At 49.0% G+C, this 27,435-nt stretch overlaps 1 protein-coding gene across 3 annotated transcripts in view; it reads right to left on the reverse strand.

Annotated features, from left to right (window-relative positions):
- Window positions 1-27,435, reverse strand: part of TRIO (trio Rho guanine nucleotide exchange factor) — a 4,034,553-nt gene that overhangs the window by 2,144,514 nt on the left and 1,862,604 nt on the right. The gene's annotated exons all lie outside the window — the stretch shown is intronic.

Consider the following 27,435-nt stretch of genomic DNA (forward strand, 5'->3'; position numbering starts at 1 on the left):
TTGCTTCATTTAGCAATGAAGAGGAGTGTATATGCCTGTAAAGTTTCCTTACAATTCTATGTTTTCTTTATTTTCACATAGATTCACAGTCAGAGTAATTCCCAAATATAAAGATATATTACCTACTTAGCTCTCGTTTATTATGCGTGAGTTGAATATCTGCCATTGCACCTGTATAAAGACTCATATTTTTATGGTTGCCCTAAAGGCAACTGCAGCCGTTTTTAGCAGACAAAATTCTAACCAAGCCTGTAATCTATACTTAAAGTCCCTTACAAGACTGAGTTGCTTCTTTGTCTATTCCAATCCCTGGCTCCTGGTTCAATGAATTTCCTCACAATTTGTGTAGTTGTCCCGCCCCTGCAGAATTTGAGGTTCATCATTGTTTTTGAATGATTAAACGTATCCTTCCATTGCTGTTGCCAGGAAACTAATTTGTTGGGTAGCAGTTCTGATTAGCACTTAATGGGAGTGAATTTCCTTCTCTCTCTTTTTGCTCATCTCTTTCCCTCCTCACACACTCCCTCCATGTGCTCCCTTACCATCCACCAGCCCTCCTCTTCAGCCTTAGTTCTCTTGCCCCTCTCCCTCCAACCACCAAGAACTGCTGCTGCTACCTAACATCAAGCACTGTTCCAGCTCAGTGTCTCTTTCTAAGCCCCCTCTGCCACCTTCTTTCTGGCTGCCAAGGCGAAACACCCATGCCCAATGTTGGCTTTGCCAATGCTCGAAAAACTGTACCAGTGTTGGCAAAGTTAGAAGAAGCGATCAGCAACCTTGATGCCCACTACTGGATTTGCCACCGCTAGAAATGCAATTTTATAAGCCCTTGCATAACCAGTGGATGTGACTAACATCGTAGAATGTTTTCTATGCTTCCTACAGTGATCCCTCTTTGTCTGGAGACACAATGTGGCAGCCAAAAGTACAGCCAATGATATTACAAGATAGCCACATGTAATTTTCTATATTTTCAAGATGACTTCCCTGTAGTATTTACAAGCAACTTGTCAGTCATCTTGGAAGTAAAAACAGAACATTCCTACACTGCGGACACCTCTACTGGTTTTTCAAGTGTATTTTGGCAAAACCAATACCAGCAACAACAGGCAGTGGCAAAACAAGATTTGTTTATTACTTAGACTAAATGTATACAGCTACTTTCATATATCGATAATCAGAAAAAAAACTCTTTGCCAAGCAATATCAAAGTCCCCTGCAATGTTTGCAACAAAACTTACTTCCTGTTTCAATTTAGTAGCACAGGGCATGTCCTGCCATGGCGACATTGAAAAGGGCGAGAACTTGTGGAGAGAGACACGCATTCAAAATGTTGGCTTCGGACAGCTGGGAGGGCAAGATGGCAGTAGTGTGAGAGACCGCTGAGCTGTGCGTCCCTGACCGGAGTTTTCATAGAGCAAAACGGCGGGGGGAGACTGTTCCTGAGATATGCTAACCACAGCGTTATACCGCTCTGCCCTACCCTCTCCTATCTAATGAAGAAAATCCAATGGATAAGCTATAACAAACGGGAAATATAAGGATGCCTGGTGCATTGGTGACTCTGGGGTTTGTCGCTCTAAGGAAGGAGGAAGTTCAAGAGCAATTAGTAATCCTTACCTCGCTGTTCGGGATTGCCGTCGCACGATTGCTTTGTGGACTGAGGCGGAGAGATTCGGCTTTCCGGTCCGCTGCACGGCGTTGCCCTCTCGGAGACCTTGGCAGTCGCACGGACTCAGCAGAGGGGAGAGCGGAGAGTGTCTGTCCGGGTCCGCTGAGTGAAGAGCGCTGCGCTATGGCCCCGAAGAATGCAGCGGCTCTGGCAGCTGCTGCCGCCAAGACTAGAGCAGCGAAGCAGGCCCAGCGGGACCGTGAGCTTGCCTTGAAGCAAGGAGGTGTCAGTGCTGTGCGTTAGATGAAGAGTACCGAGACCCCGACTCACAGGACACCTAGGATGCCGAAACAGGGAGGCGGCACCGCCGCAAAGGAGAATGCCGGCCCCTCTGTGGTCGAGTTACTCCGTAGAGCTCCAAGTGTTCCAAAACCACTTCCGGGTGGTGAGGGGAAGAGTCAGCAGCCTAAGCAACGTGAGCAGGAAAAACAAACTCAGAGCCAAACCCTGACTGAAGTGGAGCATTCTCCGAGCGTCGATGGTAGCTCTGGTAGTAGCACCAAGACTCCCCCGGGTACAGAGCTAACCCCCCCTCTGGCATTAGAGGAGAGCGATGACCTGGCGATCAGCAACTCCACTGTGGCTGAAACTAATCACTGTCTAGCTATAACCTTGGTGGAACAACAAAATGAAGGTATGAACACACAAATTACAGCTGCACTGAATAATTTAGAATTGTCTGTCTCGCTATCTGCAGAATCAGGCAATATAGTGAATACTCCCCAGCTGTTAGATGGTGACAAAGTCGAAAAGGTGGAATCTGCCTCACTACCGGCAGAATCAGGCAATATAGCGAACACTCTCGAACTGGTAAATAGTGACAAGGTGGAATTAGCCTTACAGGGGCAGAGTAACTTTGTACCCCCCCAAGTAATACATGTTGACAATCCAGAGAGTTCTGAGAAAATTATTGATCCGCCTATCCTAGATGTTGCGGGGGCCGAGATGGGGATCATGGGAGCTATATCTGAGCTGGACAAAGACAAGGACCCGAGTGATTTCTACTCTTTTTCAGATGAGGGGGAATTGTCAGATGAAACTGGGGGTGGGACGGGCGATGGAACTGATCTTTCTACAGAGAGTGTGAGCGACAACGCGGCAAAATACACACCTAGTGATGCTCGGAAAACTGTCTGTAGGAAGAAAAAGAGGCATCATGGGGCAGTAGAATTATCTTGGGATTACTCACCCTCTATGCTCTTAGTGAATCCGTCCAACGCAGTGACTATAGTAAAAACTCTTTTCAGCCTGCCCACACACCTCATCCCTCTCAAGCTGGCCACCCAGATGTACCTACAACCACATTGGATTCTGTCATGGCTACAGTGCTGCAAGCAATTGCCTCGCACCGAGAAGAGACATCCCATGATGGCCGCAAGGCACAGGCGTATTAATGGTTAGGAGAAGCACACCTATATTTCAAATATTTTAAAAGGGTAATGAAGTGATTTAGCCTTTTAACTCAAGCGTGCAACTGAGGTAGCACGTTTGTCCTCTCCGTGCCCACTAGTAGAAACCTATCTTAGGTGTAAGTCACACTTAACCTCACTGCACTGTTGCTGCAGTGGTTCATAAAGACACCACTTTTTTCACATTTTAAACAAATAATATTATTCAAACTTAGTACATTTAGAACTGTTGTTTTTACTTCAAACAATCACCAATTTAAACATTCATATACAGTTTCATATCAACATAAATTCGTTGAGATCACACAAATGATACTTTCGTAACACTATCACATTATTGGTGTAATACTTGTGATAGTGTTACGAAAGTATCATTTGTGTGATCTCAACGAATTTATGTTGATATGAAACTGTATATGAATGTTTAAATTGGTGATTGTTTGAAGTAAAAACAACAGTTCTAAATGTACTAAGTTTGAATAATATTATTTGTTTAAAATGTGAAAAAAGTGGTGTCTTTATGAACCACTGCAGCAACAGTGCAGTGAGGTTAAGTGTGACTTACACTTAAGATAGGTTTCCGCAAGGCACAGGCGGCCATACGTAAGGTACAGGGGGTGGTACGGAAATTGACTAGAACTGTCGGTACCTTCAATGATCGAATAACAGAGATGGAAACTTGTATAGTCTCCAACGAAGCCGAGGCTGCAGTGACCCAAGATCGAGTTGAGTCCCATGAAGCAGAGCTGGCCGATGTCAGATGGAAGTTGGAGGATTGCGAAAATCGCCTACACAGAAATAACTTGCGCGTATTAGGTGTCCCGGAGGCAGCGGAGGGGGACGATGTACGTTCTTATATGGTCCAACTTTTTAAGGATACCCTACCTGAACTAGCCAAGTGGAACAGGGACCTGGAAATCCAACGGGCACACCATGTTCCATTGACCTTGAAACCTGCAGCAAGACCAGGAGACTACCCCCGTGCCATATTGGTCTACTTTGGTAATTTTCTTTTGAGGCAGGCAATCTTTGAGAAGGCCAGACCAGAAGCACGTCGTACCAGAGACTCGATCTCCTATTTTGTCCGCCCGGACTTCTGTCATGTGACAGTTGAGAGGAGATGGCGCCTCCGCCAAATGATTAAACCATTTCAAGAAAAAAAGGCACAGGCATATCTTAACAATCCTGCTAGGCTTAAGATAATCTATGGTGGCCAAACTAGATTTTTCTACTCTGAGATCAAGGCAAAAGAATATCTAGATAGTTTGAAATAGATGTGATGAGAATAGATGAGAAATGTTATCATTACTACCTCCTCTACTTTCTCTCTCTCTTCTTTAGGCTTTTCTTTTTTTTGCCCTTTCCGGTTCTGCTAGCTGTTGAGGGAGAGTAGCGGGATCCGGAAGAGGCAATGGGAAATGGGGTGAGTGGTTAGAGCTGAAATAAAATGTAGTAGCTGGATATATTTATATTTATATCTTAGAGTGAAAAAAGTAGTTTTCTTAGTTAGTCACCGCAAAAAATTTGTGAAGAAAAATGTGTCTTGATTGAAGTGAACTCCGGTCAGGCTGCATGATTCCATCATTATAGACTCTGATGGAGTCTATTAGCCCTTTTTTGGGTGTGAGGGGGGAGGGTCAGGCTGGGAGGGGGGGAGGCGGGAGTCAAAAATAGGGAAAAAAGTGCAATTTCAGATATATGAGCTGTGTAACAAGAAAAGCAATAACTAAGGGAACAAGAATTTGTGTGAGGAAATACATTAATGTCAAAATTCAGTTGTTAGGATCAGATGTTGAATGCAAAAAGGATAATAAAAGGAGTTGGCTCAACATTTTTGGTAGTTGGCTGGATAAAAGGAGAAAAAAATTACAATGGGGAAGCTAAAATTATGCTCATGGAATATTGCTGGGCTGAATGATAGAGGGAAAAGAACTCGCTTCTTTAAAATAGTTCGTCAGAACTCTTATGATGTCTCCAGGAGACTCATCTTCCCGTAGCTGAGAAAAATCTTTTAAACATTCCTAGTTATAACGTGCTTGCAGTAACAACTCAAATCTCCAAAATACGTGGAGTGGCAATTTTAGCAAAAACTTTTTTGGGGCAGGCTAAACGAACATTAGCCGATCAGCTAGGTAGATGGGTTATAGTGGAACTAGAGGCAGGCATCACAATCTGCTCATTATATGGTTCGAATCAGGCGATCCCCAGATCTTTCAAGACCTGGAACTGGAGCTAGCTTCTTGGGCTAGTCCGCTAATTGTTTGTGGGGATTTTAATGTATCTTTGGGTTCGATGGGCGGTAGTCAAATTCAGCCGACTTACGTGGGTCGTAAGCCAAAAGTTTTTAGGGCATTAAAACAACTTTTGGGTAGTCATAATTTGATTGATGTTTGGGACCTTAAATATCGAGCCAACCCAGGATACACATACTATTCATATCCCCATAGCAAATATGTTCGCATTGATTATGTAATGGCATCAAAGGAATACTTCCGAGCTATGGAGATAAGTAAGTCTCCGAAATTAATATCAGACCATAATTCGATTGTACTTATATTTAATCTCCCTTCGTATAACAGGCCCCACTCTCAATGGTCATTTGACAGAAAACTACTGGCGAATAGAGAATATATAGAGTATATAACTCTTTGTGCTCAGGAATTTTTTTACCATAATCAATATAGTGCACCAAGAATGATAGTGTGGGACTGTTTTAAAGCGGCACTAAGGGGGGAAACTATTGCGTTTGTGGCCAAGCGTAAAAAAGCTCAGGAAAGACTCAATAATCAATATATCAATGAGCTAGCTAAGTTAGAAGAACATCATGCCACCCAGATATCCCGAGGGGAGGATGGGAGAAATAGCCTGCGTAAGATAATAACTCTTAAAACTGAGCTTAATAGCAATCTTACTCAGAGGGCAGCGGAATTTTTTCAAACAAACCAATCTAAAATATATGAGAATGGGGAGAGGGTAGTGAAGCAGCTGGCACTTCGTACTAGGCAGAAAACCTCATATAATCTGATAGATTCTATTGAGTTTGAAGGTCAAAAACATACCACACCTCTAGGTATCTCAGAAGTGTTTCGACAATACTATCAAAAGTTATATAAAAACGAAGATCAAGTCGATGCAAATGAGATCAAATAATTCTTAGCTGAATGGCTAAATGAAACTGGTCCAGTCCGGATTCTTGATGAAACAACTAGAGAAGACTTAGAACGAGAAATCTCGATTACCGAAGTGCAAATTGCGCTATCAGAGCTGGCCAACGGGAAAGCTGCTGGGCCAGATAAAATCCCACTGGACCTCTACAAAATACTTGAAAAACAAATAACGCTGTATTTATTAGATTTATTTTTGGGGGTACAATGGAATGGCACTTCGCCAGAATCTTGGCAGCAAACAAACATAGCTATATTTCCTAAAAAAGCAAAACCCCCTGAATATCCATCTTCATACCGCCCAATTTTGCTGATAAACTCAGACTCCAAACTCTACTCTAAGATTCTCGCCAACAAGCTCAGCAGGGTTGTCGAACATCTGGTCTCCCCGTGGCAACACGGCTTTATACCTGGAAAAGGCACCATGGATCATACCCGTAGGGCCATCTCTCTTTTTGACATCATGGGGGTAAAGGGGAGGGATGTCGAAGATCCTGCTTGATACCGAGAAGGCATTCGATCGAGTGTCTTGGAGTTTTTTATGGGGTATCCTGGAATTAAACAACTTCGGTCCAGAGTTTACCAAAGCCATTAAGGCATTATACGTTACCCCCAGAGCTAGACTTTCTGTACGGGGGGTGGAGTCGGAGTTTATCAGCATTCAAAGGGGCACAAGACTGGGCTGCCCATGCTCGCCAATTTTATTTGCCCTATATATTAATCCACTAATTCTAAAACTGCTTGCATCACGGGGCGTGGCCAACAGCATGGGCGGTTAGGACGTGCCACAGCGGAGCTCCTGCCGAGCTGCCTCAAGATCCGACGAAATTCCGAAACTGTACCATCCCCGAAACGACGGCTGGGAACCTGATGGTGTCCTGCACCAGCGGAGGGCGAGAAACGAGTAATATAGTGGCGCTCAGAACGGAAAAATCACTCCGAAATCATCCGCTCGTGCGCCCGACTACACCAATATGGCGGCCGCCGGCGACAGAGCGAGCCGAGCGAAGTACAGGCTGGATCTTGGCCCCACTGCTCGGACCTGCGGAAGGTGGGTGGCAATGCTGTGAGACTGCACACCCCGGACCGGCGCTTGCATCTGCCTCCCATCCCCGGCGGAGAGCAGCCACCACGGAGAGACCTACACCAAGATGGCGCCCGGAGTAGTGAGGGATCGCCGGCGGCGCTGAGAGCCACGATTCGATCCCCCGACTTCCTGGCATAAGAAGATTGACTCCGGCCGTGGACCCCAGTGGGGCGCTGCAGCAGTCTGGGGGCCGCGTTGTGAGCCACCCTTCCACCGACGGCGGGAACACCCGGGGAACGGAGGACTGGCCCCGCCCACTACATTGAGACACGGCCTGCATGACGGTGGGGAGCAGTCGAGTCGCACCGTGGTTTTGCCCCCTGTGGAGCAGCAAGGTACGTGCAGAGGCACGGCAGGCGCCGTTTCGCCTGTGATGACACTCCAGCCACTGTGAGGGAGACCGGCGGGGCCCCGGAACCCTCGCAAACCAGCGGAGAGACCCAGGGCCTGGGGGACTATTGGACGGGGGGAGACGTGGAGGCAGTTACCCACGCTCTCGTCATCCGGCGGCCCACACACTGACCGGCGCTCCCATACAGAAGCAGGGATCCCGGCATATTCTCCTGGGCGGCTGTGCGGTGAGGAGATGGGGAAGAATAACCCGGCACCCAAACCCCCGCGCCAGGGACCTATGGACAATTTCGCGGCGCCACGGTCCATGGCAGACCATCCAGGCCCCCACACCGACACGGCCATGCTACTGGAGGCCATCCAAGCGTCCAGAACGGACATCCAGGCATCGCGATCTGCCCTAGAGACCAAGATTGGCGAGGTTGGGGCCGAGGTGACGCTTCTGCGCCAGGACTTCCGGAACCTGACCGAAACAGTAACGGCAGTGGAAGACAAAGTGAAGGAAGACGGGGAGGCGATCACTACGCTCAAGAAAGACATGGCAGAGCTACAGGTTGCGCACCGTCACCTCCAATGGAAGGTGGACGATGCTGAGAACAGGTCCAGGCGCAATAACCTCCGCTTTGTAGGTTTTAGGGAGGGGATTGAGAAAAAGGACATGGCCGCCTTCCTCCTGACCTGGCTGAAAGCTACTTTCCCCGAGGCGCCATTTTCTACATGCTTTATTATTGAAAGAGCACATAGGGCGCTTCTGGCCAAGCCACCTGAGGGCGCGAGACCCAGGCCAGTTATAGCGCGCTTCTTGAACTTTGCCGACCGGGACCTTATTCTGAGGGAGGCCAGGGCCCTGGGAGAGATCCGCCTTGAGAACACTACAATAATGATCTTCCCGGACTACAGCCAGGAGGTCTCGAAACAACGCCGCTCCTTTGACGCGGTGAAGGCGAAACTGAGGTCCCTGAATCTTAAATACATGCTCCTCTTCCCCGCCAAGCTGAAGGTGATATATAAGGACAAGTCTATCTTTTTTGCCCACCCGGAAGACGCTTGGCAGTGGTTGGAGGAGCCCCCTATCTTGAACAGTAGGGAGGCGGCCAGTCGGGACGCAATGGACAGAGAGGTGAGGGACAGATCGAGCTGGGAGCGGCCGAAGCCGCAACGACGGAGGTTACGGAGGACCCAACACACGAGCGCGGCGACGCCATATAGGACCCGAGGATCGGCCAACAACAGGGGAGGCAGATCGGAATCCCCAGGCAAAGACCCAGTGGCGGGATCAAGGTTCAGCAGTCTGAGGCGAGGGGTACGCTCCGAGGGGGATGACGTGGAGGGATCGGAAGGCCCCTCATCCGGCGAGGAAGATATGGACCTCTTGGGCGAATCGCTACACCCCTTGGCTAAGGAGATCCGCCAGTTAGAGCAAGGCTCCTCGGGTCAAGACCCGATCGTAGATACTCAGGACTCTCATTCTTGAAGGCAGGAACATGCAGCTCGGATGTGATAGCAGCTCGGCATCAAGGAGCACGCAAGTTGGCACACCCCCTACAGTTTCTTTTTTGGGTGTCTGAACTGAACACAGTTTAATCTGGGGAGGGATGTGCGGGAGGGCGAATGACCTACTCCCATGGATGGTTTGGTCCCATGTTGGGGCGCAGCTAGAAGGGGAGGGTGGTGGGGTGGGGGAGGGGGGGGCATGTTGGTACTGTTGTTTCCTGACGTTGGGGAGTTGGGGAGTTGGGGGGGTGAGGGGGGTGGTGTCAGTGAAGCAGCAGAGCTTACCCTTGCTACTGCCCTGGACCCGGGATCGGGCACTCGGTGGTCAGTGTGAAGTGCAATGGCAGGTACACTAGCTGAACCTAGCCGGGAGGGCGCTGGGGTAAAGGCGCTAACCTGGAATGTAAACGGCCTGGGTTCCAAAATTAAGAGGGGCTTGGTCAATGCCTATATTAAACGCATAGCACCAGACATCATATTCCTCCAGGAAACACATTTGAGGGGGAACCATTGTGCTTTTCTAGCACGTGGGCAGTACACAGTCTTAGCACACGCGGGATACACGACGGGCTCTCGGGGCACAGCAATACTCATAAGGAAAACGACGCCATTCACGGTGACACACACATGGCTGGACCCGCAGGGCACGTTTGCAGGGGTACAGGGGACATGGAGGAGGCGCAGGTACACGCTGCTGTCAGTATATGCTCCACCCAAATTACAAAACCGGACGATGCAGGAGATCACGAACATACTGCTAGCCACTGCTGACACGACACAGATTATGGGAGGGGACTTCAACGATGTGATGTGCACGACCAGTGATAGATCGGGGGACTCTCACGCAGTGACGGCAGTGACTGCTTTGGCCCGTAGAATGGACGCGATTGGTCTCACTGATGTGTGGCGGTGGCTCCATCCTGTACAGGCAGCCTACTCCTTTTACTCAGGGGCCCACAAGGTTTTTTCTAGATTGGACTATATATTCACTACGAGGCAGGAACTCTCGACGGGGGACTTGGCAGAATATAGGGCGAGGGGTGTCTCGGACCATTCCCCGCTGTTTGTACATATAGGACGTGGTAGGGGGAGTGGAAAGGCACAGTGGCGTATGTCGCCGTGGGATCTCCAGACTCCTGGAATTCTAGGGGGAATTAGAGCGGATATCAAAGTCTTTGTGGCGGAAAACGAGGGGTCGGTGCAATCGGGAGTTACGCTATGGGAAGCCATGAAAACCGTGTTGAGAGACCGCTTCAGCTCCAGGGTGGGGGAGGCCAGAAGGAAACGCACTGAGGAAATAGCGCAGGAGGAGGCCAACATCTTGACTCAAGAAGCTGAATACCACAGGACGAAGGGGGAGGGACATCTAAGGATTCTGCTAGACACTCAACGGCTATACAGGGAACTGCTCACGGACGAAGCGCGCACGCAGGCGCTGGCCACCCTTCATCGCCTGTATGATGTAGGCGACAAATCCGGGAAACTCATGGCATGGCTGAGCAGGCGGGAGCAAGCGGCCAGATGGGTTGATTGGATTGGGCTCCCGGGTTCGGCACGAGCATCAACAGATGTCGCGATAGCAGAGGCCTTTGCGAACTATTTTGAAGAATTCTACAAGGCTAGGGACCTCGGAGATTGCGAGGTGGTAAAGTCGTTCCTGGGTAGTATGGAAGTGCCGCAGTTGACCCCCGAAAATAGCGAGGCTCTGGACGCCGACCTATCCCTGGAAGAAATTACGGAGGCAGTGGCAGTCCTGAAACCTGGGAAAACCCCGGGACCTAACGGCTTCCCGGCGGAGTTTTTCAAACGGACGGGGGACCTCCTGGCACGTCATTTGAAATCACTTTATGTGGGGGCGTTTGACTCCGGAGGTCTCCCGCCGGACCTGGCCCTGGCCACCATAATCCCGATCCATAAGGAGGGCAAGCCCAGGGAGGACTGTTCTTCATATCGCCCTATTTCCCTTCTGAACAGTGAGAATAAAATCCTCGCCACCATCTTGGCACGACGACTCCGACAGGTCATAGCGGACCTAGTGCACCCGGACCAGTCCGGGTTCCTGCCGGACAGGGCCACTAAACTTAACCTGCGGCGCACCCATAACTGGCTCCTGGAAGTCTGTGACAAAAGGGAGCCACACTGGTTTCTCTCATTGGACGCGGAGAAGGCATTCGATGCGGTCCACTGGCCCTTCCTGATGGGAACGCTTGAGCGTTTTGGGTTTGGACCCAAGTTCCGACAGTGGGTGAGTCTTCTTTACTCGAACCCGAGGGCGAGAGTGCGGATTAATGGGCGAATGTCGAGAGAATTCGCGATAGAGCGGGGGACACGTCAGGGGTGCCCGCTGTCCCCACTCCTCTTTACCCTTACGATTGAGATCCTGGCGATCCGTATCCGGCTCAATCAGGAGGTGACTGGTTTTCACTGGGGGGCCTCGGCAACAGACCAGGAGAAGATCTCCCTGTACGCCGATGACGTGCTGCTATATGTGACGGACCCGGCTAGGACGATCCCGGCCCTCTTCAAGGAACTGGGCGAATTTGGGGCAGTGGCCGGACACACTATAAATTGGCATAAGTCGATTCTCTACGACCCGCAAGGTGAGCTGCGGGGGGAGTGCCTGCCTGAGTTGCTCATTCACACGACGGAAGGCTTCCGGTATTTGGGGGTGTTTATCACCAGGGATAGGCGGCGCTCATACGCAGACAACGTAAATAGGGTAGTGGTGGCAGCGAAGGCGGAGATGGATAGATGGAGACCGCTACCGCTCACCATGTTAGGCAGAGCCGCCCTGTATAAAATGATCCTGTTACCAAAGTTTTTATATGCCCTGCAAAATGAGTACTATCCCTTACCAGAAGCGACACTGCGGACAATCCATGCTGACCTTCGCTCTTTCTTGTGGCTGGGGAAGCAATCCCGGGTGGCACTCACGACCCTGCAGCGCCACCAATACAATGGGGGTATCTCGCTGCCTAATCTGGAGGCCTATTACTGGGCAGAACACCTTGCCCCGATCAATGCTTGGTTACACGCCCCGGCTGACCATCCCACTTATGCTTTAGAGAGATCCAAATGGGGCAACAAGACGGTATTACACTTCTTGTATGGTGGGAAAGGGGGCCGCCAGCTCCTACCAGCGACGAAGATCACCCTGACGGCGTGGCGCAGAGCGACAATTAGAATGGGCTGGCATGAAAGGCTCACCCGACAGACACCCCTATGGTCGTGTAGATGGCTGACAGAGCTACATAAACTGAAGGGATTCCACAGGTGGGATGACATTGGCATCTCCACGGTGGGAGATGTCATAGCAAAGGGGGAACTTAAAACTTTCCGGGCGCTACAGCAGGACTTTGGCCTCCAGAACACCCAATACTATAAATACTTGCAGTTGAGACATGCATGGGGAGCTCAGCATATATCGCTCACAGACATACCCCAGTTTGCACCACTTGAGGGCCGATTACTACAGGAGCAGATACAGAGGGGGGCAATCTCTATGACATACAAAACACTGACAAATAATATGTTGGGAGACTTGCGGACACTCAGGGAGAGGTGGGAGGCAGATGTGGGTACGATCAATCAATCAATCAATCAGGTCATTTGTAGAGCGCACTACTCACCCGTAGGGTCTCAAGGCGCTGGGGGGGGGGGGGGTGCCGCTACTGCTCGAACAGCCAGGTCTTGAGCTTCTTCCTGAAGGCGAGGTGGTCTTGGGTCAGGCGCAGGTCGGTCGGGAGGGAGTTCCAGGTCTTGGCGGCCAGGTGGGAGAAGGATCTTCCTCCTGTTGTCGCTCTTCGGATGCGGGGGACGGCGGCGAGGGCGTGGTTGGCTGATCTGAGGAGGCGCTTGGGAGTGTAGAAGTTGATCCGGTTGTTGAGGTAGCTCGGGCCTTGGTCGTGTAGGGCTTTGTGCGCGTGGGTGAGGAGACGGAAGGTGATTCTCTTGTTGACCGGGAGCCAGTGTAGATCTCTCAGGTGTCCGGAGATGTGGCTGCGTCGGGGGATGTCGAGGATGAGTCTCGCCGAGGCGTTCTGGATCCGCTGGAGTCTCTTCTGGAGTTTGGCAGTGGTTCCGGCGTAGAGGGCGTTGCCGTAGTCCAGTCGGCTGGTGACGAGGGCCTGGGTGACCGTCTTCCTCGTCTCGGTGGGGATCCACCGGAAGATCTTACGTAGCATGCGCAGGATGTTGAAGCATGACGAGGAGACGGCGTTGACTTGTCCGGTCATGGAGAGGGAGGAGTCCAGGATGAAGCCCAGGTTGCGCGCGTGGTCCGTCGGCTTGGGTGCGGTGCCCAGGGCGGGGGGCCACCAGGAGTCGTCCCAGGCGGAGGGCGTGGAGCCCAGGATGAGGACCTCCGTCTTGTCTGAGTTCAGTTTCAGGCGGCTGGTCGTCATCCATTCGGCTACGTCTCTCATCCCTTCGTGCAGGTTGGCTCTGGCGGTGGCGGGGTCGTTGGTCAGGGAGAGGATCAGCTGGGTGTCGTCAGCGTAGGAGATTATGTTGAGGTTGTGTTGGCGTGCGATGGCCGCAAGGGGGCTCATGTAGACGTTGAAGAGGGTGGGGCTGAGCGAGGACCCTTGAGGGACGCCGCAGATGACTTTGGTGGCCTCTGACTTGTACGGTGGTAGGCGGACTCTTTGTGTTCTTCCGTCGAGGAAGGAGGTGATCCATTCCAGTGCCTTCTCCTGTATTCCGATGTTGCTGAGGCGCTGTACTAGGGTGCGGTGGCAGACAGTGTCGAAAGCCGCGGAGAGGTCCATGAGGATGAGGGCCGCTGTTTCTCCGTTGTCCATCAGAGTTCGAAGGTCGTCGGTGGCGGCGATGAGGGCGGTCTCGGTGCTGTGGTTGGCTCGGAAGCCAGACTGTGAGGGGTCGAGGGATCCATTCGTCTCGAGGAAGGCGGCCAGCTGTTTGTTGACGGTCTTCTCGATGACTTTGGCCGGGAACGGGAGAAGCGAGATGGGACGGTAGTTCTTGAGGTCGGTGGGGTCTGCTGTGGGTTTCTTGAGGAGAGCGCTGAGTTCGGCGTGCTTCCAGCTCTCGGGGAAGGTGGCGGAGTCGAAGGAGGTGTTGATGATGTCCCGCAGGTGGGGTGCGATGACAGCGTCGGCCTTGTTGAAGACGTGGTGAGGGGAGGGGTCGGTCGGAGATCCGGAATGGATGGAGTTCATGGTGCGGATGGTGTCTTCGGTGCTGATCGGGGTCCAGGTGCGGAGGGTGGTGGTGGGTGGCGTCGTTGCGGTTGTGGCTTGCGTTGGTTGGTTGTTGAAGCTGTTGTGTATGTCCGTGATCTTGTTGTGGAAGTAGGACGCGAGGGAGTTGCAGAGTTCTTGCGACGGGGTGATGTCATTGTTTCCGGCGTTGGGGTTGGATAGCTCTTTCACGATGCTGAAGAGTTCCTTGCAGTTGTGTGCGTTGTTGTCCAGCCGGTCCTTGTATGCATTTTTCTTGGTGGCGCGGATCAGTTGGTGGTGTTTCCGGGTGGCGAGCTTGAGGGTGGTCATGTTGTCCGTCGTTGGTTCCCTTCTCCAGGCTTTCTCGAGGGCTCGACAGTTCTTCTTGGAGCTCTTGAGTTCGTCGGTGAACCATGGTGTTTTTCTGCTGCAGGATCTGCTGGGTGGGGTTCTCAGAGGGGCGAGTTCGTCCGCGCAGTCGTTGATCCATTTCGTGAGGTTGTCGGCGGCCTGGCTGGGGTTCGCTGAGTTGGCGGGAGGGTGCTGGCTCAGGGAAGCGGTGAGCTGGTTGGCTGTGATCTTGTTCCAGCTTCTTCGAGCAACCTGTTGCTGGTGGTGGAGGACCTGGATTGGGAACTAGCACTCATGCACCCGAGGGAAGTGGCCATAAAATCGAGGCTTCGCCTCATACAGTTTAAGATCCTTCACAGGGCCTACTTCGATAGAGTGAGGCTTGCCCGGATGGGGAGGGTGACCGACACCTCTTGCATACGATGCCAGCGTCAGACAGGCGATGTCTTCCACATCATCTGGGGCTGCATAGTGATACAGGAATATTGGGGTGAGGTATTCAGGGAACTGAGTATGATATTGGAGGTGGAGATTCCTAGGGATCCCAAACTGGCGCTTTTGGGCATGTCGACGGAAGTAGACATCACACGATACCTGCTCATTTTCCTGCTGCTGGCTTTGGTAGTAGCAAAAAGAGACATAGCACGAATGTGGGGGGCGCCTGGGAAACCCAACCTGGATGAATGGAGGAGGGGCTTAGATATGTATATGGCGGCGGAAAGAGTGACCTACAAAGCTAGAGGGTGCCCTCGGAAATTTCGAAAAATATGGACTAAGTGGAGGCGCTACCATGGACTGGAGTAGGACTGTCCGGGGAGAGTGGGCGGGTGGCAGGGGAGACAGCCGGGGAGGCACGTTTGTCACTGAGTCCAACATAGTTGTTTCTGGAGGGTTTGGGTCGTTGAATTACCTATATACTGTGTCAAGACTTAGAGGATGCGAGAGACTCGGGGGTCGAGGGGGGTGGCGGAAAAGGGGGGTATGCTGCAGAAAAGGGAGGGGAGTGGGAGGGCGGGAAGAGGGGCTTTTGATAGAGGCTTCTCAGTTGCTGACTTTATCAGGAGATAAGGGGGGGGAGGGAGTTTGGGGTGAAAATGAAACACAAGTTCGTCACGATGAAAGCTATGTACCTGACATTGAAAAGTTGCAGAATATCGGGAAGAGCGGAATGTTGACGCTCCCCCGAATTGTTTTTGTCTCCTGCACCCATGTTCCGCCTGATGCAACAATAAAAATAATTTAAAAAAAAAAAAAAAACTGCTTGCATCAAATCTAATAGAACCAGTTAGGGTAGATATTTATCAAACTAAAATATTAGCATATGCCGATGATGTGGCGGTATTAACACCAAACCCTGCTGAGGCGATTCAGGAGATTGAGCAAGTGACTAATACCTTTGGCCTGTATTCAGGCTATTCCCTGAATAGAGACAAAACGATGGTTTTGTGTACGAATAACAACTCGTACGAAAGTCCATATAAGGTTGACAATGCCATCTACCTTGGAGTTTGTATATCTCCTAAGGTTGAGATAATTAATCAACTTAATTATGAGCCCCTTATCAGAACTATCAAAAAAGATCTCTCAAGGGTAAACAATCTCCACCTCTCTATTATCGGCAGGGGGAACTTTATCAAAATGAACATCTTTCCAAAGATATTATATCTATTTCGTGCAATACCGTTGATGGCGGATGACAATATCATTAAAACTATAGACTCCTCTCTATCTAAATTTCTTTGGAGCTATGGGAAAATTAGGAGGGCTCTTTCATACTTGTCTCTGCCCCTGGATAAGGGAGGACTAGCTGTCCCGAATATTATGTTATATCTGTGGGCAGCCCTTCTTCAGCAAATGACACCTTTATTCATCCCTAAAGCACTAATAGGAACTATACCAGCGCAGGATATACCATCAATTTATGAATTGGCAATTGGTAATAAAGCCAGAGGACTATTACTAAGGCAGTTAGAACCATCTTATTTAAAAAAAACTAAATTTAAGATTATACATAGTGCATTGAATATATGGAAAAGAGTTTCTAAACATTTATCAATTTCGAAATATACTAAATATACCCCTCTGTGGCGGAGCTCAATCTTACCACACCAACTTAATGATGGGCTTGCTAGAAAATGGGAGAGCTTGGGGATTAATACAGTTGGGGATTTCCTTTGCCATGATCCTAATATGGGGTTTCAAAATCTACAATTAAAATTTGCTGTTCCTAGAAATGACTTCTTTAGATATATTCAAATATTTACTGTTCTTAACCAAAAATCCCCAAAAATTACGTTGGATAACGTTTCTCTGTTGGATATCATAGGGAAACGATCTACCAGGAGAGGTACTATCTATGAATTGTTGATGCAAAACCAAAGAGATGATCTAGAGCATATCGAAAGAGGCTGGTCCAGTAAATTAGGAAATCCCAATGTTTTGTTTGTTGGTTTTTTTGAGAGCCTTTATTGTTACGTCAAGTAAATACAAGCATGGGCCTACAACCACCCCGGCCGGCCGCTAGTCAAGTCATAAGTACAGCAATCAGTGTAAAAAAAAAAAAATATACAGCAGCCCGAAAATCGGGGTCTAATAAGTGTCCAGGATATACCTCGTACTCAAGAGTACTGTACAAGATTCAGGATTCGAGAAGGTTCATTTTACAATAAAGAAAAAATCAGAATCAATGCCATACGGTCATACAAGGTCCTACAATAGCAAGCACAAAGCAGGAAATCCGCAATTAATGCAAATACGTTTGAAGTATTGGGGGTAAGGCATACGAGTCAGGATAAATGTAAAAACAAATATGTTTCGTAGCAAAGCTGCACCCCACCCCTCAAATCGAAACATACTGTAGGAAACATGAAAAATGACGACACCAAAAAGGAGAAAGACAAAGGGCCATAGAAACAAAGAAAGGACAAATTAACAAACCCCATCCCCCTACCCCCCACCCTGCATCCCTGCAGAAGGCTACGGCCTATCCCCCCCCCAGCAGCGTGCCTGTCGCCCTAAATAGGAGACCCGAAATATAGAAAAAGAAAAAAAAGAGGAAAAATGTGGGGAAGGGCCATCGATCTGGGCACCCGCCCCCCCCCCACCACCGCGCACAGAAAACATCCTAAAAGCAAGAGCAGAATGGCCATGGAAAACATTAATCACCGATAGCCCAATCAATAACAGACCTGCCGGGTGACTCCCAAATCATCGCCAGCCAACAATAAGTTCCACTATGTCCTAGACGGTCTCACCCCTGGCCTTTTCTATCAGTAGTAACAACATATGTCCACTTATCAATCGGCATACAGAGCAGCGTGGAGGGTCCAAGTGATCCGGGCAGACCGGGCAGTGTCGTTACTCCATGGAACTTCAGCCACCAAAACACAGCCGAATATGTATGGCGGAAATCCGTCTGTGTCAGTATCGACCCCGAAAACATCCTCCAGTCCGAACACAGTCTCACCAGCCAGGGAAAGAGAGTCACACCATCCGGTAAGCGCCGAAACGCCGCCAGGGCAGCCCCAACCATAGATCGACGTAGTTTCCCCAGCCTCCGAAGAGATAAGTGCCCCGACGAGTCACTCACATGTACAACAGATCTGTCCAAATCGATCTCATGAACCAGGTCGTCCAGCGTCTCCACGAACATAGGCGTAGCTGGAGCACTCAGCACTGACGCAGAGGCGGGCACATCGGCGCTTCCTTGAGATCGAACTATGCCCGTGTGGAACGGTGGGACAACAATGGCGGCCATCCTTCGTCCCAGATCCCAGGCATCCCGTAGCAGGGTCGCACGCAGGGTTGTCAGCACAGCCAGTATATCTCCGGACGTGGGCTCCGTCTCGTGTCGCCAGACCCCAGGACTCTCCCGCACAGCAGCTTCTCTGCCTGGATGTGGTCTGCGTAAGAGGGTGCCATCCGCCATCTTAACTGATCCGGCCTCGTCCCTCTCCACCTCACCTCGGGACCGGGCCCCACACTAAGGCGCAACAGGATTCACAACGAGGACCCCGCAGGTCAAGGCAGGCTTCTCAGCGAAGGGTCACCAAAAGGCTAAACAAAATCCCCGCCGCTCCCTGGGAGCCGCCCGCCAATTCTGGGAGAAGCCATTAGTCATGCCCGGACACAACACCGGAAAGGGGGCCAAGTATTGTGCACTCCCCTCGACCCTGCTTTACCGCACATCCCACAAGGCACTCCGCTAGATGGACCGGGTCGGCACTGTCACCATCGGCCCATCAGATCTCCGGTGCCCTCCGGCCGACTCCTCACCTCCACCAGAGGCCGCTGTTGTCGCAGTCGAGGCCGGCTGCCCTCCTCACTCGACACCCCGGTCCCAGCTCTGTGAAGGCCGCAAAACAGTCAGGGACATTTCCAGGGGTCTGCCGCACGTAAAAGACTCAGGAGCAAACGGTCAGTGAAAGTTGTCCTTCGCCTACTTAAATATGCCGTTACGGCTCAGGATAATTGCCAGGATGTATGCGCGGGGTGAGAAGGCTCACGGAGCCGAGCGTCTAAGCAGCCATCTCGGTCGCCAGCTAGGCTCCTCCCTGGAAATCCCAATGTTGATATTGATTTGTCCCTGGCACTCTCGTCTGGATTATTTTCAGCATCTAAGTCCTAGTACAGAGAGATAACATTGTACTTCCAAGGTCGGCTGCGTACTGCAGTACGCAGCCGACCTTGGAAGTACAACGTTATCTCTCTATACTCGGAGGATATTAGTGAACCCTTAACACTGGAACGGATCACTTGAAAGTTGAAATATACGATGACTGCTGGTTTTCTTTCGCATTTGTAAATTACCATATGGAATTGGATAAGGAACCACGCTATCTCACGTTAGTCTAGAGTTTTCAATTGGGAAACGCGGAGCCGATCTTTACAGACTTAAAAGTGGATGGTGAATACGGGTCTAGAATTACCCTTGGACTTTAAAACATCTCCTATCTAACTTACATGCCCTGACGAAGTCTATTGGTCACCAGACCAGGACGAAACACGTGTTGGCAGCGGCTATTGTCTATTCTTTTGATGAAGATTGGATTTTTTATCAAGAAAACAATAAAGGATGATGGAATGAAGAAAGTTTGATCTCTTGAACTCAATAATTGGACTCATGTACTGATAAATGCCTAGCTCGGGATATAACTTTTGTGTTTTCAAAGAATACATCTGTCTATATATATATTCACAGAACCAGAAGCACTAAAAACCAAGAGTCACATATTAATAATTTCCAAGAAGAAACTCGCCTTCGGACAGGACTTAAGTGAGGTCCATAATTTCTTTACGTTTTCGGCCTCGCTTCATGGTCCGGGATCACCTGCGGGTGCACACTGCACAACTTTGGGCTCAGGGTAGGGCTCCAACACCACAGGCCTACCTACCTAGTGCGGGTTGGTCACTGACATCTGTGTCATGGCATAAACCCTGTAGTCTTCGGTGGGGAAGTCGTTCTTTTGCATACTAGAAAAGATTTGGTAAGATGATTCATCAACTGACAAAAAAAGGAGAGGATCTGCGTTCAAAGGTATGAAAAAAGGAACGGACACCAGCGTGCATGGGTGGCACTTATATGCTACCTAGCAGCGCACATGGTGCATGGGCAATCTGGAGTTAGAATTATCCATCTAAATATACATTCTTCTCACATGTGTAAATATCTGACTCAAAGATTGACTATATACTTGTGTAAGAGGCTGACTTAGTATATGGTGCACGCATATTTAAGTGAAGGGCCTTGTACTAAGTCCAGGCAATGCTTATGGTGATTTTAGTGTTCTTAGACAACCATAGAAAGCTGTCTAAGTGGTAGCCTTGGAGAGCAGCTTTCAGGCTTAGTCCAGAAAGAGGGTTAAGACTGACTGACTGGTATACTCATAAAGCGTTCGATTGCCGAGGCGTCTTGGTGCTAGGGTGAATTGGTATTGAGTAACCCCTCGTGGGTAGAGAGAAATAGCTCTCTAACAATGAGCACAGATGCTCTGGTCAGCACATTTTGCCCCAACCTGTTACTGGATAATGCATATCCTTATAGAAGACCCCTCACTCACCAACCTGGTTGGTGACATGCTTCATCATCGGGGTCCCACCCCATAGGCCGAGTGCCTACAGGGTGTGCTGCGACACCTGATTAGAGTGGAGCTGGTTTCGTTTTTATGTGTTCAAGACTATCAAAATTGTGTTTAAAAAGGGCCAACACTACTCACTTCAAGTATTTTATTCTTGAGTGCTTGAACCCTTAGTAAAATTAAAGTGTGGCACCTTTGCCTAGTTAGGAAGGCTTTGGTGTCAAAAGTCGTATTAAAATATATAAAAATAGCGAAAGTGTGCTATGTGAATGTGAATGTACAAAACTATTGTTTAAAAAGGTCTACATGTTTCAACCCATACATGGATTCAAGGGTTTTCGTCAGGACCGTGGTGATTTGAACTGGGTGGTCCGCCCTCGCTAAGGAGCGTCCTGCCCTCGTTCAATTTAGAGACCGTAAATAGTGATCTCGTGAAAAAGGTGCGTTTTTCTCTTTTGAAAAAAACCTGTGAAAAGACAGGGAAACAAAGAACAGGAAGGGGTCACACACAGGGGTAGACAAAATGGATTATACCACATATAACACATATTCATGGTCAGTAGCACAATCATAATATCCACGTGTGGAATCATGCCAGCATATCACTATCGTGAGTAGAACATATCTATTGCGTGGGTGGCAACAGAACTACAGTGATAAGTTGCCGGGTAGTGCCTTTCAATCGAAGGGCAGGCGCCAAATGAGGGGTGTCGATATGGTTTTGGCGTCTGGAATATGTGAAAATCAGGGGTCGGTAAATGGGAGAGTGACCTATTAGCGTGCTGCGATGTGAACGGCTGCCAAACATATGTGAGCAGTCGTGCAAAGAACCGTCTCAGTTGCATTGAGGCGGCTAGTTATTTAGTGCTTACGCTTAGAAGCGAAACTGTCGCTTCATGGGCACCAGCGTTACCAAGTTGACAGGATTCCGTCTCCTGTAGGTAAAAAAACATGTATCTAGTGTCAGCTCTGTGGTCATTGAGCGCTGACAATCAAGTATTGCCTCAAGAGAAAAAGCGGTCAATCGTTACCGCATTGCGATCCTTCAAGTGTACTTACTTGTCGCTTCTGTTCATCAGACCGAATAACCTACTTGGTTCTTGCTCGGCGTGCCCCGTGGAGTGTCTCCGGTACCTGAATGCCGGTAATGTGAGCACTTCGTAGTTGGGCGTGGCCGGGTCACGTGTGTTGAGCACGTGATCTAGTGATAGCCAATCACGATGTTTTTTAGTAAACACTGTGGTAGGACTTGCCCAAATGGGTCATTGTGTACATCGCTATGGTAACGATGTGTTGTGATCTAGGGCGAACAGCGCTCGTTTGCTGAGGCATAATTCTAGGGTTTCTTTAGCGTTTGTGGGGTCACAAACACGGATTTTGATTGGGACATATTTACAAGGTATTAATTTACAGAGAATACTATCAGGACATAGAAACGCGGGCAGAATTACCGCTTTTTAGAAATTGAATAAGATGGAATAAAACAGAAACGGGCACATAGTGATTCCGTGTGGTGGTGTCTGGATTCAGATGAACCCTCTTATGTCAACACACTGTTCCACGGTATATTGTCGTTTAAACCGGTTTTATGCGTGGAAAGTCTGTAGACCCACCTCTGTTCCTTTTCATATAGACGTTTGTTCAAGTCCTACCACAGTGTTTACTAAAAAACATCGTGATTGGCTATCACTAGATCACGTGCTCAACACACGTGACCCGGCCACGCCCAACTAGGAAGTGCTCACATTACCGGCATTCAGGTACCGGAGACACTCCACGGGGCACGCCGAGCAAGAACCAAGTAGGTTATTCGGTCTGATGAACAGAAGCGACAAGTAAGTACACTTGAAGGATCGCAATGCGGTAACGATTGACCGCTTTTTCTCTTGAGGCAATACTCGATTGTCAGCGCTCAATGACCACAGAGCTGACACTAGATACATGTTGTTTTACCTACAGGAGACGGAATCCTGTCAACTTGGTAACGCTGGTGCCCATGAAGCGACAGTTTCGCTTCTAAGCGTAAGCACTAAATAACTAGCCGCCTCAATGCAACTGAGACGGTTCTTTGCACGACTGCTCACATATGTTTGGCAGCCGTTCACATCGCAGCACGCTAATAGGTCACTCTCCCATTTACCGACCCCTGATTTTCACATATTCCAGACGCCAAAACCATATCGACACCCCTCATTTGGCGCCTGCCCTTCGATTGAAAGGCACTACCCGGCAACTTATCACTGTAGTTCTGTTGCCACCCACGCAATAGATATGTTCTACTCACGATAGTGATATGCTGGCATGATTCCACACGTGGATATTATGATTGTGCTACTGACCATGAATATGTGTTATATGTGGTATAATCCATTTTGTCTACCCCTGTGTGTGACCCCTTCCTGTTCTTTGTTTCCCTGTCTTTTCATAGGTTTTTTTCAAAAGAGAAAAACGCACCTTTTTCACGAGATCACTATTTACGGTCTCTAAATTGAACGAGGGCAGGACGCTCCTTAGCGAGGGCGGACCACCCAGTTCAAATCACCACGGTCCTGACGAAAACCCTTGAATCCATGTATGGGTTGAAACATGTAGACCTTTTTAAACAATAGTTTTGTACATTCACATTCACATAGCACACTTTCGCTATTTTTATATATTTTAATACGACTTTTGACACCAAAGCCTTCCTAACTAGGCAAAGGTGCCACACTTTAATTTTACTAAGGGTTCAAGCACTCAAGAATAAAATACTTGAAGTGAGTAGTGTTGGCCTTTTTTTAACACAATTTTGATAGTCTTGAACACATAAAAACGAAACCAGCTCCACTGTAATCAGGTGTCGCAGCACACCCAGTAGGCACTCGGCCTATGGGGTGGGACCCCGATTATGAAGCATGTCACCAACCAGGTTGGTGAGTGAGGGGTCTTCTATAAGGATATGCATTATCCAGTAACAGGTTGGGGCAAAATGTGCTGACCAGAGCATCTGTGCTCATTGTTAGAGAGCTATTTCTCTCTACCCACGAGGGGTTACTCCTCTATTGTTTTTTCATATTAATTGGGGGACCAGGAGTTCCCACCTCACATAGTGCCTGTCATTATTATTATTATCCCTCTCTCTCTCCATTGTTGCGATGAATTGGTATTGATGCACAAACTTGCCAATCATAGGTGCTTAAGGGAAAAGCCAGGTCTTAAGCTTTTTCCTGAAGATAGACCTATTGGATTGTAGTCTAATTTTGGTCAGGAGGGAATTCCACAGCTTGGCTGCTTGGTGGGAAAAGCACTTGCCACCCCATCTAGCTTTTTAAAAATCTTTTTGACCAGTAGCAACCCTGTATTGGCTGACCTCAGACTCTGTTGTGGCAAGTACCAGGAAAATAGATTTTGAATGTCCATGGCACCTCCTCCATACAGCGCCTTGTGCACAAGGCAGAGGGCTTTGAATTTTACTCGCTGAGGGACAGGGAGCCAAAGCAGCTGTCTGATACTAGCAGACGTGGGGTGATGTTTGGGGAAAACAAGCAGCACACGAGCTGCCGCATTTTGCTAAGACTGCAATTTAGCAGTCTGGCCTTTATCTATTCCTAGGAATAATGCGTTCCGATAGTCAATTCTAGAAAGGACAAGGGCTCCAATTACCATTTTCCTAAGAGTTAGTGGAATAAACAGCAGGATTTTGTGCAGGAATTCAGAGTGAAAAAGCAGGAGGAGATTCATTAATTTGTTTTCCAAACTTTAGCTCCTTATCGAACAAAAATCCAAGGTTCCTGGCCTTAGTCACCGGCAGTGGTGGCTGGTGAGATTTGAAAGTGGAGTGGCGTAAAAGTTTGGGATGTCTGCCTTATGGCGAACGACCGAGCCTGATTGCTATTAGGGAAGTTTGGAGGCAAGGGTTCTTCCCCTGGTAAAATTTTGAAGAAAGACTGTGAAAATTGTACATTTGCAAGCAAAATTGAGACAGAAAGAAGGTTAATAAAGCAATTCTTCTATAATGTCAATTAAGTGCACTCATCCTCCCAGCTATGATGACGGGCAAAGAACAGACAACACTGACCTACAGAAAGAAACATACACAGATGCGAGCACACACAAACAGATAACACACACAAATGCAGATTCGCGCACATCGAAATGCAAACACATGTCCACAAGACTCAAATCCACAGACACACACAACCACTCAAGCACACAATCGAGGACATATCCTAACAATGATGCACAGTACTGTTCCAACCAAAACATCAAAGTGCCTAAAATTCCACAGTAATTGTAACTACACAGACATGAAGCATGCCACAATGCTAGAAGCCTCAAAACCACATAGAATCTTTGTCAGGAATTACATCAGGTACATACAGCAACTCATATTGCATGTGGATAAAAAAAAAATCAATAACTGCAAATACAAGAATGTTTACAAAGACCATTAATTGATGATTTACATGCACCAGGCAGAGGAGACTGAGATTTTGATAAGGCTTACTTAATGCTCCCCAGGAACAGCGACGTGGGCAATAACAGCTGTTCTACAACCTAGCAGGAACTCTACATCACCTAACTAAATCTAACTGCTTATAGCACCTGCGAATGCCCTGAATGAGCGCTGATGCGCTGAATAAACATGCTAAGTGCTTGCTAAACTGCCAATTAACCAAACAAGTGAGGGGAGACCTGCAACTGCACAGATGGACGCTTCATCTCCTATTACCCTATAATCCACAGCAGAAAAAATGCCCGTGCCACTTAGAGGGTCCTGCCCTTCACAACCAAAAAATCCTAAACTTCTAAACAACTCACCATGTGAGGGTACGTACTTTAGGAAGCATGATGACAATCAAATTTGGCAGCTCTTTTCAAAGCAAGGAATGCAGCCTCTCTCTCTTCATGCCGCACTGAGAAGAGATTAGAAAAAGAAACACAGCCTCCTCCGCGCTGTGCGACTTCATGGGCATACACTGCCAGGGGCCCCTGCAACTAACTAATTTTGCACCGTGAAGCGCACAATTGCAACTTCCTTGCATGACTCTTATGCTCGTACAAACTGGGCCGAGTCCGTCGCTTGACAGCATGCCCCTGCCCTGGCCAGCATTGGGGCCGGGGGGCCTCTGTCTGTGTTTTTTGGCAGTGAGTGCATCAAGCACTTCATCTAAATCGAGGCCAACCTGCTGGCTTTATCAGTGCTTCATACCTCTATTTATTCCTTATCAGGTATGTGAATAACATCTCGCGTTCCTAATATGCCTTTTGCATCATTTCCTCTTCAGCCCCCCCCCTGCACTAATCAATTAAACTGTCGTTCTCCACACAAGTCTTCCTATAGTTCCTGCATCTGTGCATCTAACCATTCACCCTTCCTCTCCATTCAACTTGTCCCTCTCCTGCATGTAGCTCCTTTGGTCTCCTCCAGAGCGCTATCTTCTCTCACACACAATCGCAGCGGCGGCCAGCATGCTTGATGGAGGGGGAGGGGGGGTATGTCGCGTGGGGGGGGAGAATTATATAAAACAAAACGTACCTAACCGCCGGTATGGGTCCGCGCCACCTCTGCTACCCTTGGCGCCTTCACGTCACTGGACTGGCAGCCTCTCTCAGCCAATCCTGGCGCTGCTGCAGCGCCAGGATTGCCTTGGGGCACAGGTTATTCTACGCCCTCAGCAAGCCCATTAGGAGACCGAAGGACTCCTAATGGGCATGCGCAAACACAAGTGCGCATGAGTGGGCACAGGTAAAAAATTCTCCCTCCGTCCCCACTCATGCGCACTTGTGTTGCTGCCTCCCTGTTGCCCTGGTGTCTGGTGGCAATCATGTCAGTCAACATGACGCCAGACAGCTCACCCCTTCAGACTCTGAAGGGGGTGGGCGGTCCGACGTCAAGCTGACTGACATGATTGTCAGTTCTCCCGCCTTGGCTCGCGTCTTTAAACTTAAGTAAACTCAGTTTACTTAAGTTCATATAAACACAGAGGGAGCTGCGAGCTGCGGGCAGCTGCGGGCGGGGGGGCTACGTTCCCACGCCCCAATGGACGCACCGCGCCTGGTCACCGGAACTGGACAGTTCCCAGCCTCAGATGGCCACCATAGTTGGCTCCATACTGAGGGTCCCTTCTAAAACTCAATAACCTTGATCTTTTGGGTGTTGAGTTTGAGAAGGTTTGTGTTCATCCATGCCATAACTACATTTAGACAGTTACGAAAGCGGTCGGCTGTGATGTCCGCCCTCTGCATAACCAATACCACTATCTGGGAATCGTCTGCATATGAGACCAAGGTAAGCCCATGCTCGTTAATTAATCTGGCCAGAGTGGTGACATAAATGTTAAACAATGTAGGTGACAAAGCTGACCCCTGTGGGACTCCACACTGGATGCACAAGTCCGCCGACTTAAGACCATCCCAGTGGATCAGCTGTTCCCTGGATGCCAAGGATGATAGTAGGATTAGAGCAGTCTCTATGGGCCATATGTATCAAGCCAAATTGACTTTGCAAACGCCGAAATTCGCAGAATTTCTGCGTTTGCGAACGCAATTTGGACTAATGGTATGCATCAAGGAAATCTGCTTGAAAAATAAGGAATCGCAAAACATGCGATTCCTTATCTTGTGATTGCATTTAAGGAATCGCAAATTTTGCGATTCCTTAAATG

This window comes from Lissotriton helveticus, chromosome 4_1 (genome assembly GCF_964261635.1).
Source record: "Lissotriton helveticus chromosome 4_1, aLisHel1.1, whole genome shotgun sequence".
NCBI lineage: Eukaryota > Metazoa > Chordata > Amphibia > Caudata > Salamandridae > Lissotriton > Lissotriton helveticus.